Genomic DNA, 12,265 nt, shown 5'->3' with positions numbered 1-12,265 from the left:
AGAGGTATAAGCAAAAAACCAAAGTGAAAACTGTTACAGTTACTGAAAAAAATGTAATTCAGTTTTCAATGTTTGAGACGAAGACGAAAATGCAGCATTTAAAAAAAACTCTGAAGACTTCAGTGACTTTTATGTCACTTCCTTTTTCTTCTAATAAAGTATTGGACCCAATAAATTAAGTGTATTTTAAATCACAAGACATTTTCTGTTAAAGCACTTTTTTTTTAAATATTAATTATTTTCAATCATATATCTCGCTTATGGTTAGTCCTACATGAAAAATGCAAATAACTATTTTGTAGGAAATTTTATCAGCTTGAATTTTAGTAAAAAGATAAAAATTGATAGGAGTAACTGTTTTCGAGATATAAGCAAGAAACCAAAACACTGTTACCTTAATTAATAACATTAATAATAATAATACTAATAGTACTAAATTTGCTTATATGCAAGCGCTTTATTAAGGTAACAGTTTTTTGGTTTCTTGCTTATATCTCGAAAACAGTTACTCCTATCAATTTTTATTTTTTTACTATAATTAAAGCTGATAAAATTTCCTACAAAATAGTAATTTGCATTTTTCATGTAGGACTAACCATAAGCGAGATATAAATTTGAAAATAACTAATATTTAAAAAAAAGTGCTTTAACAGAAAATGTCTTGTGATTTAAAATACACTTAATTTACTGGGTCCAACACTTTATTAGAAGAAAAAGGCGGTGACATAAAAGTCACTGAAGTCTTCAGAGTCGATTTTAAATGCTGCATTTTCGTCTTCGTCTCAAACATTGAAAACTGAATTACATTTTTGTTCAGTAACAGTTACAGTTTTCTTATTGGTTTTTTGCTTATATCTCGAAAACTGTTACTCCTATCAATTTTTATATTTTTACTAAAATTAAAGCTGATAAAATTTCCTACAAAATAGTTATTTGCATTTTTCTTGTAAGACCAAGCATAAGCGAGTTATAGAGATGGATATAAATAATATTTAACAAAAATTTGCTTTAAAATAAAATGTTTGAAATACTGAAATTAAACTAAATTAATTGTGTCTAACACTTTAGTATAGCAAAAAGGAGAAGACATAAAAGTCACCAAAATCTTTAGAGTCTTTTTTAGTCGTTATTTTAATAACAATAACATTAATAATAATAATACTAATAGTACTAAATTTGCTTATATGCAAGCGCTTTATTAAGGTAACAGTTTTTTGGTTTTTTGCTTATATCTCGAAAACTGTTACTCCTATCAATTTTTATATTTTTACTAAAATTAAAGCTGATAAAATTTCCTACAAAATAGTTATTTGCATTTTTCTTGTAAGACCAAGCATAAGCGAGTTATAGAGATGGATATAAATAATATTTAACAAAAATTTGCTTTAAAATAAAATGTTTGAAATACTGAAATTAAACTAAATTAATTGTGTCTAACACTTTAGTAGAGGAAAAAGAAAAAGACATAAAAGTCACTAAAGGTTTCAGAGTCGTCTTTAGTCGTCATATTAATAACAATAACATTAATAATAATAATAATACTAATAGTACTAAATTTGCTTATATGCAAGCGCTTAATTAAGGTAACAGTTTTTTTGTTTTTTGCTTATATCTCGAAAACAGTTACTCCTATCAATTTTTACTTTTTCACCAAAATTAAAGGTGATAAAATTTCCTACAAAATAGTTAATTGCATTTTTCATGTAGAACTAACCATAAGCGAGATATAAGTTTGAAAATAATTAATAATTAAAAAAAAGTGTTTTAACAAAAAATGTCTTGTGATTTAAAATACACTTAATTTATTGGGTTCAATACTTTATTAGAAGAAAAAGAAGGTGACATAAAAGTCACTGAAGTCTTCAGAGTCGTTTTTAAATGCTGCATTTTTGTCTTCGTCTCAAACATGGAAAACTGTATTACATTTTTGTTCAGTAACAGTTACAGTTTTCTTATTGGTTTTTTGCTTATATCTCAAAAACAGTTACTCCTATCAAATTTTATCTTTCTTTCAAAATTAAAGCTGATAAAATTTCCAACAAAATACTTATTTACATTTTTCTTGTAGGACCAAGCATAAACGAGTTATAGAGTTGGATATAAATAATATTTAACAAAAATTTGCTTTAAAATAAAATGCTTGAAAAACCGGAATTAAACTAAATTAATTGTGTCTAACACTTTAGTAGAGGAAAAAGGAGAAGACATAAAACTCACTAAATGTTTCAGAGTCGTCTTTAGTCGTCATATTAATAACAATAACATTAATAATAATAATACTAATAGTACTAAATTTGCTTATATGCAAACGCTTAATTAAGGTAACAGTTTTTTGGTTTCTTGCTTATATCTCGAAAACAGTTACTCCTATCAATTTTTATCTTTTTTTCAAAATTAAAGCTGATAAAATTTCCTACAAAATAGTTATTTGCATTTTTTTGTAGGACCAACCATAAGCGAGTTATAGAGTTGGATATAAATAATCTTTAACAAAAATTTGCTTTAAAATAAAATGTTTGAAAAACCGAAATTAAACTAAATTAAGACTAACACTTTAGTAGAGGAAAAAGGAGAAGACATAAAAGTCACCAAAGTCTTAAGAGTCGTTTTTAGTCGTCATATTAATAACAATAACATTAATATTAATAATATTAATATTACTAAATTTGCTTATATGCATGCGCTTAATTAAGGTAACAGTTTTTTGGTTTCTTGCTTATATCTCGAAAACAGTTACTCCTATCAATTTTTGTTTTTTTACTAAAATTAAAGCTGATAAAATTTCCTACAAAATAGTAATTTGCATTTTTCATGTAGGACTAACCATAAGCGAGATATAAGTTTGAAAATAATTAATATTTAAAAAAAGTGCTTTAACAGAAAATGTCTTGTGATTTAAAATACACTTAATTTAATGGGTCCAATACTTTATTAGAAGAAAAAGGAGGAGACATAAAAGTCACTGAAGTCTTCAGAGTCGGTTTTAAATGCTGCATTTTCGTCTTTGTCTCAAACATTGAAAACTGAATTACATTTTTTTCAGTAACAGTTACAGTTTTCTTATTGGTTTTTTGCTTATATCTCGAAAACAATTACTCCTATCACTTTTTATCTTTCTTTCAAAATTAAAGCTGATAAAATTTTCTACAAAATAGTTATTCGCATTTTTTTGTAGGACCAACCATAAGCGAGTTATAGAGTTGGATATAAATAATCTTTAACAAAAATTTGCTTTAAAATAAAATGTTTGAAAAACCGAAATTAAACTAAATTAATTAAGACTAACACTTTAGTAGAGGAAAAAGGAGAAGACATAAAAGTCACCAAAGTCTTGAGAGTCGTTTTTAGTAGTCATATTAATAACAATAACATTAATAATAAAAATAATACTAATATTACTAAATTTGCTTATATGCAAGCGCTTAATTAAGGTAACAGTTTCTTGCTTATATCTCGAAAACAGTTACTCTTATCAATTTTTATCTTTTTTTCAAAATTAAAGCTGATAAAATTTCCTACAAAATAGTTATTCGCATTTTTTTTTGTAGGACCAACCATAAGCGAGTTATAGAGTTGGATATAAATAATCTTTAACAAAAATTTGCTTTAAAATAAAATGTTTGAAAAACCGAAATTAAACTAAATTAATTAAGACTAACACTTTAGTAGAGGAAAAAGAAGAAGACATAAAAGTCACCAAAGTCTTCAGTTTTGTTTTTAGTACTAAATTTGCTTATATGCAAGGCCTTAATTAAGGTAACAGTTTTCTGGTTTCTTGCTTATATCTCGAAAACAGTTACTCCTATCAATTTTTATCTTTTTACTAAAATTAAAGCTGATAAAATTTCCTACAAAATAGTTATTTGCGTTTTTCATGTAGGACTAACCATAAGCGAGATATAAGTTTGATAATAATTAATATTTAAAAAGAAAGTGCTTTAACAGAAAATGCCTTGTGATTTAAAATACAATAAAAACATTTACTATACAAAAGTTATAATCGGTTTTTAATAATAATAATAATAATAATAATAGTAATAAAAGTAATAATAATAATAATAATAATAATTATAATAATAATAATAATAATAATACTTATAATAATGAATTTCTTTCTAAATTAAAGCTTAGTTTTTCTAAGGAAAAATAAAGCTTATTTTGTGTTATCTGAGCGTTTTCTCATTTCTATGCAAGAGATCATCTGTGATCTGTGTTTTTAGGCAAGAAATTGTCTAAAATTAAAAACTCATTTTAAAACTGGTATAAAAACATTTACTATACAAAAGTTATAGTCGGTTTTTAATAATAATAATATTACTAATTATTTTAATATTAATTTAGTTTAATTTCGGTTTTTCAAACATTTTGTTTTATATCAAATTTTTGTTAAAGATTATATATATCCAACTCTATAACTCGCTTATGGTTGGTCCTACAAAAAAAATGCAAAAAACTATTTTGTAAAAAATTTTATCAGCTTTAATTTTGAAAGAAAGATAAAAATTGATAGGAGTAACAGGTTTCGAGATATAAGCAAAAAACCAATAAGAAAACTGTAACTGTTACTAAACAAAAATGTAATTCAGTATTTAATGTTTGAGACGAAGACGAAAATGCAGCATTTACTGTCACCTCCTTTTTCTTCTAATTAAGTATTGGACCCAATAAATTAAGTGTATTTTAAATCACAAGACAATTTCTGTTAAAGCACATTTTTTTTAATTATTAATCATTTTCAAACTTATATCTTGCTTATGGTTAGTTCTACATGAAAAATGCAAATAACGATTTTGAAGGAAATTTTATCAGCTTTAATTTTGGTAAAAAGGTAAAAATTGATAGGAGTAACTGTTTTCGAGATATAAGCAAGAAACTGTTACCTTAATTAAGCGCTTGCATATAAGCAAATTTAGTAATATTAGTATTATTATTATTAATGTTATTGTTATTAATATGACGACTAAAAACGACTCTCAAGACTTTGGTGACTTTTATGTCTTCTCCTTTTTCCTCTACTAAAGTGTTAGTCTTAATTAATTTAGTTTAATTTCGGTTTTTCAAACATTTTATTTATTTTTATTTTTATAGGAGTAACTGTTTTCGAGATATAAGCAAAAAACCAATAAGAAAACTGTAACTGTTACTGAACAAAAATGTAATTCAGTTTTCAATGTTTGAGACAAAGACGAAAATGCAGTATTTAAAATCGACTCTGAAGACTTCAGTGACTTTTATGCCTCCTCCTTTTTCTTCTAATAAAGTATTGGACCCATTAAATTAAGTGTATTTTAAATCACAAGACATTTTCTGTTAAAGCACTTTTTTTTTAAATATTAATTATTTTCAAACTTATATCTCGCTTATGGTTAGTCCTACATGAAAAATGCAAATTACTATTTTGTAGGAAATTTTATCAGCTTTAATTTTAGTAAAAATTTAAAAATTGATAGGAGTAACTGTTTTCGAGATATAAGCAAGAAACCAAAAAACTGTTACCTTAATTAAGCGCTTGCATATAAGCAAATTTAGTAATATTAGTATTATTATTACTAATGTTATTGTTATTAATATGACGACTAAAAACGACTCTCAAGACTTTGGTGACTTTTATGTCTTCTCCTTTTTCCTCTACTAAAGTGTTAGTCTTAATTTAGTTTAATTTCGGTTTTTCAAACATTTTATTTTAAAGCAAATTTTTGTTAAAGATTATTTATATCCAACTCTATAACTCGCTTATGGTTGGTCCTACAAAAAAACGCAAATAACTATTTTGTAGGAAACTTTATCAGCTTTAATTTTGAAAAAAAGATAAAAATTGATAGGAGTAACTGTTTTCGAGATATAAGCAAGAAACCAAAAAACTGTTACCTTAATTAAGCGTTTGCATATAAGCAAATTTAGTACTATTAGTATTATTATTATTAATGTTATTGTTATTAATATGACGACTAAAGACGACTCTGAAACATTTAGTGACTTTTATGTCTTCTCCTTTTTCCTCTACTAAAGTGTTAGACACAATTAATTTAGTTTAATTCCGGTTTTTCAAGCATTTTATTTTAAAGCAAATTTTTGTTAAATATTATTTATATCCAACTCTATAACTCGTTTATGCTTGGTCCTACAAGAAAAATGTAAATAACTATTTTGTTGGAAATTTTATCAGCTTTAATTTTGAAAAAAAGATAAAATTTGATAGGAATAACTGTTTTCGAGATATAAGCAAAAAACCAATAAGAAAACTGAAACTGTTACTGAACAAAAATGTAATTCAGTTTTCAATGTTTGAGACGAAGACAAAAATGCAGCATTTAAAAACGACTCTGAAGACTTCAGTGACTTTTATGTCACCTCCTTTTTCTTCTAATAAAGTATTGAACCCAATAAATTAAGTGTATTTTAAATCACAAGACATTTTTTGTTAAAACACTTTTTTTTAATTATTAATTATTTTCAAACTTATATCTCGCTTATGGTTAGTTCTACATGAAAAATGCAAATAACTATTTTGTTGGAAATTTTATCACCTTTAATTTTGGTGAAAAAGTAAAAATTGATAGGAGTAACTGCTTTCGAGATATAAGCAAAAAACAAAAAAACTGTTACCTTAATTAGGCGCTTGCATATAAGCAAATTTAGTACTACTAGTATTGTTATTATAAATGTTATTGTTATTAATATGACGACTAAAGACAACTCTAAGACTATAGTGACTTTTATGTCTCCTCCTTTTTCATCTACTAAAGTGTTAGACACAATTAATTTAGTTTAATTTCAGTTTTTCAAACATTTTATTTTAAAGCAAATTTTTGTTAAATATTAAAATCTATAAAATGGCTTAGATTGCCTAAAAACACAGATCACACATGATCTTTTGCATAGAAATGAGAAAACGCTCATGTAACACACAAAATAAGCTCCATTTTTCCTTATTAAAAGTATTATTATTATTATTACTTATGTTACTATTACTATTATAATTATTATTATTATTATTATTATTATTATTACTATTATTTTTATTATTATTATTATTATTATTATTATTATTAATATTATTATTATTAAAAACCGATTATAACTTTTGTATAGTAATGTTTTTATACCAGTTATAAATGAGTTATTAATTTTAGACAATTTCTTGCCTAAAAACACAGATCACAGATGATCTCATGCATAGAAATGAGAAAACGCTCAGATAACACAAAATAAGCATCATTTTTGCTTAGAAAAACTAAGCTTTAATTTAGAAAGAAATTTATTATTATAAGTATTATTATCATTATCATTATTATTATTATTATTATTATTATTATTATTATTATTATTATTATTATTATCATTATTATTATTATTATTATTATTAACTTTTGTATAGTAAATGTTTTTATACCAGTTTTAAAATGAGTTATTAATTTTATTCAATTTCTTGCCTAAAAACACAGATCACAGATGATCTCTTGCATAGAAATAAGAAAACGCTCATATAACACACAAAATAAGCTTCATTTTTGCTTAGAAAACTAAGCTTACTTTTATTACTATTATTATTATTATTACTATTATTATTATTATTATTATTATTATTATTAACTTTTGTATAGTAAATGTTTTTATACCAGTTTCAAAATGAGTTATTAATTTTAGACAATTTCTTGCCTAAAAACACAGATCACAGATGATTTCTTGCATAGAAATGAGAAAACGCTCATATAACACACAAAATAAGCTTCATTTTTGCTTAGAAAACTAAGCTTACTTTTATGACTATTATTATTTTCATTATTATTATTATTAATATTATTATTATTATTACTATTATTATTATTATTATTACTATTATTATTATTATTATTATTATTATTATTATTATTATTGTTATTATTATTATTATTAAAAACTTATATTAAACAGACAGAAAACGTCGTATTCTGACAAAAAAACGAATTACGTTATAGACTTGACGAGAACGGCGTATCTCGGACTCTTATAGGACTCTTATAGGGTCAAAAAGTATCAGTGTGGATTAAAACAAATTATTTTTGTTGAGTCTCAGTCTGAATTGTTTATCAGTTCAAACAAAAACGGCTTATTTTAGACGATCTTTTGCTTTGAACAAGAAAACTTACGTCGAACAGACTAAAAAGGTATTAATCTGGCATAAAAGAGCAATTTATGTATCACTTTGAATAAAGGCAGCTAATCCTATTCGTTTCATTGCTTAAAATAGACAAAATTGTTAATAAATCTAACAAAAACGCTGTATTCTAGCACAAAATACTAATTACATTATAGTTTCGACGAGAATAGCTTATTTGGAATGATTCTATGCTTCCAAACGAGTAAATTTTTATTAAACAGATGCCAAACATCATGTTTTGTCCTATAAAGACATTTTATATTGCAGTTTGTTTTAAAACAAAATATTTTCGTTGATTCTTTGTTAGAAGCAGCAAACCTAACATTAAAGAATCTGAAAACTTTGTATTCGGACACAAACCACCGAATTTTGTATCAGTTTAGACAAAAACGGTTGATTTTCGACAATATTTTGCTTTGAACAAGAAAACTTATATCAAACTGACTAAAAACGTCTTATTTTAGCACAAAACAAAAGATTTGCGTTATAGTCTTAACGAGAGTTGTTAATTTCAAACGGTTCTATGCTTTGAAACGAGTAAACTTTCACTGTACAGCGGAAAAACATCTTATTTCGCCTTTTAAAAACGATTCATGCCACAATTTGGATAAAAACCAATTATTTTCGATAATTCATTGTTACAAACATGAATCCTTACATCAAAGTAACTGAAAACCCCTTATTCAGGCACAGAAATTCGAATTACGTTTCAGTCTGGACAAAAACTGCTTACTTTAGACGATCCTTTGTTTTAAATACAAAAACTTACATTAAAAAGATTAAATACGTCTTATTCTGGCTGAAAACTGAAATTATATATTACTCTAGATAAAAGCAATTTATCCTGATTACTCCTTTCCTTAGAATAGAGTAAACTTGTATAAAACTTAATGAAAACTTTAAATTTCGTCTCACAGAAATAATTTACGTTATAGTTTTGACCAGCACTGTTTATTTCAAACGATTTTATGATTCGAAACTAATGAACTTTTATGGGGCAGATGCAAAACCACATATTACCATATAAAGCGTTGTTTTAAAGCAAATTATTACCTTTTGCAACAAGAAATTTCACGTCAAAGAAACTGAAAACATCGTATCCATGCACAAATATCGAATTACGTATCAGTTTAGGCAAATACAGCTTATTTTAAACGATTCCTTGCTATAAACAAGAAAAATTTTATCAAACATATTGAAAATGTCTTATTCTCGAAAATAAGAGCAAATTATGTATCAGTTTTAACAAAAGCGGATTACTCTGTTTGATTCTATGCTTAGAGTAGAGTAAACTACTATAAAACGTAATGAAAACTCTATATTCAAGCTCAAAAGAACAAATTACGTTATAGTTTTGATAAAAAAAATTATTTCGGACGACTACATATTTCGAAGTAATCAAACTTTAATTGAACAAGTGCAAAAGCTAATACTTTGCTTTAAAATAACGATTTATGTGGCAATATGGTATTTTGCATCTGTCCTATAAAAGTTTACTAGTTTCGCTCCATTGAATCATTCGAAATAAATTATTTTGACACAACAACAACGAAAATAATTTGTTTTTGTTTAAACTGTAACATAAGTCGCTTTTATAAAACGAACTAAGACGTTTGGCATCTGTTTAGTGAAAGTTTTCTCGTTTGGGGGCATAAAATCGTTTGAAATTAAGAGTTCACAGTTTGGATTAAAACCAATGATTTTCGTTTATTCATTGTTACAAACAAGAAACCTTACATCAAAGAAACTGAAAACCTCTTATTCAGGCCCAGAAAATCAAATTACGTTTCAGTCTGGACACAAATTGCTTATTTTAGACGATTCTTTCTTTTGAACACGAAAACTTACATTAAAAAGATTAAAAACGTCTTATTCTGGCTCAAAACTGCAAATTATGTATTACTTTGGATAAAAGCACTTTATCCTGATTACTCCTTTGCTTAGAATAGAGCAAACTTGTAGTATAAAACTTAATGAAAACTTTAAATTTCGTCTCAAAGATATAATTTACGTTTAGTTTTGACCAGAACTGTTAATTTCAAACGATTTTATGCCCCCAAACGAGAAAACTTTCACTAAACAGATGCCAAACGTCTTAGTTCGTTTTATATAAACGACATGTTACAGTATAAACAAATAATTATTTTCGTTGTTGTGTCAAAATAATTTATTTCGAATGATTCAATGGAGCGAAACGAGTAAACTTTAATAGTACAGATGCAAAATACCATATTACCACATAAATCGTTATTTTAAAGCAAAGTATTAGCTTTTGCACTTGTTCAATTTTTTTTTCTCAAAACTATAACGTAATTTGTTCTTTTGAGCTTGAATATAAAGTTTTCATTACGTTTTATAGTAGTTTACTCTACTCTAAGCATAGAATCAAACAGAGTAATCCGCTTTTGTTAAAACTGATACATAATTTGCTCTTATTTTCAAGAATAAGACATTTTCAATATGTTTGATAAAATTTTTCTTGTTTATAGCAAGGAATCGTTTAAAATAAGCTGTATTTGCCTAAACTGATACGTAATTCGATATTTGTGCATGGATACCATGTTTTCAGTTTCTTTGACGTGAAATTTCTTGTTGCAAAAGGTAATAATTTGCTTTAAAACAACGCTTTATATGGTAATATGTGGTTTTGCATCTGCCCCATAAAAGTTCATTAGTTTCGAATCATAAAATCGTTTGAAATAAACAGTGCTAATCAAAACTATAACGTAAATTATTTCTTTGAGACGAAATTTAAAGTTTTCATTAAGTTTTATACAAGTTTACTCTATTCTAAGTAAAGGAGTAATCAGGATAAATTGCTTTTATCTAGGGTAATATATAATTTGCAGTTTTCAGCCAGAATAAGACGTTTTTAATCTTTTTAATGTAAGTTTTTGTATTCAAAACAAAGGATCGTCTAAAGTAAGCAGTTTTTGTCCAGACTGAAATGTAATTCGAATTTCTGTGCCTAAATAAGGGGTTTTCAGTTTCTTTGATGTAAGGTTTCTTGTTTGTAACAATGAATTAACAAAAATAATTGGTTTTTATCCAAACTGTGGCATGAATCAGCTTTAAGACTATAACGCAAATCTTTTGTTTTGTGCTAAAATAAGACGTTTTTAGTCAGTTTAATATAAGTTTTCTTGTTCAAAGCAAAATATTGTCGAAAATCAACCGTTTTGTCTAAACTGATACAAAATTCGGTGGTTTGTGTCCGAATACAAAGTTTTCAGATTCTTTAATGTTAGGTTTGCTGCTTCTAAAAAAGAATCAACGAAAATATTTTGTTTTAATACAAACTGCAATATAAAATGTCTTTATAGGACAAAACATGATGTTTGGCATCTGTTTAATAAAAATTTACTCGTTTGGAAGCATAGAATCATTCCAAATAAGCTATTCTCGTCGAAACTATAATGTAATTAGTATTTTGTGCTAGAATACAGCGTTTTTGTCAGATTTATTAACAATTTTGTCTATTTTAAGCAATAAAACGAATAGGATTAGCTGCCTTTATCCAAAGTGATACATAAATTGCTCTTTTAGGCCAGATTAATACGTTTTTAGTCTGTTCGATGTAAGTTTTCTTGTTCAAAGCAAAAGATCGTCTAAAATAAGCCGTTTTTGTTTAAACTGATAAACAATTCAGACTGAGACTCAACAAAAATTTGTTTTAATCCAAACTGATACTTTTTGACCTTATAAGAGTCCTATAAGTGTCCGAGATACGCCGTTCTCGTCAAGTCTAATTCGTTTTTTTGTGACAGAATACGACGTTTTCTGTCTGTTTAATATAAGTTTTTAATAATAATAATAATAACAATAATAATAATAATAATAATAATAATAATAATAATAATAATAATAATAATAATAATAATAATAGTAATAATAATAATAATATTAATAATAATAATAATGAAAATAATAATAGTAATAAAAGTAAGCTTAGTTTTCTAAGCAAAAATGAAGCTTATTTTGTGTGTTATATGAGCGTTTTTTCATTTCTATGCAAGAAATCATCTGTGATCTGTGTTTTTAGGCAAGAAATTGTCTAAAATTAATAACTCATTTTAAAACTGGTATAAAAACATTTACTATACAAAAGTTAATAATAATAATAAT

The sequence above is a fragment of the Tribolium castaneum genome, chromosome 8 (genome assembly GCF_031307605.1).
Source record: "Tribolium castaneum strain GA2 chromosome 8, icTriCast1.1, whole genome shotgun sequence".
Lineage (NCBI taxonomy): Eukaryota > Metazoa > Arthropoda > Insecta > Coleoptera > Tenebrionidae > Tribolium > Tribolium castaneum.
Note: the sequence above shows the minus strand (reverse complement) of the source record.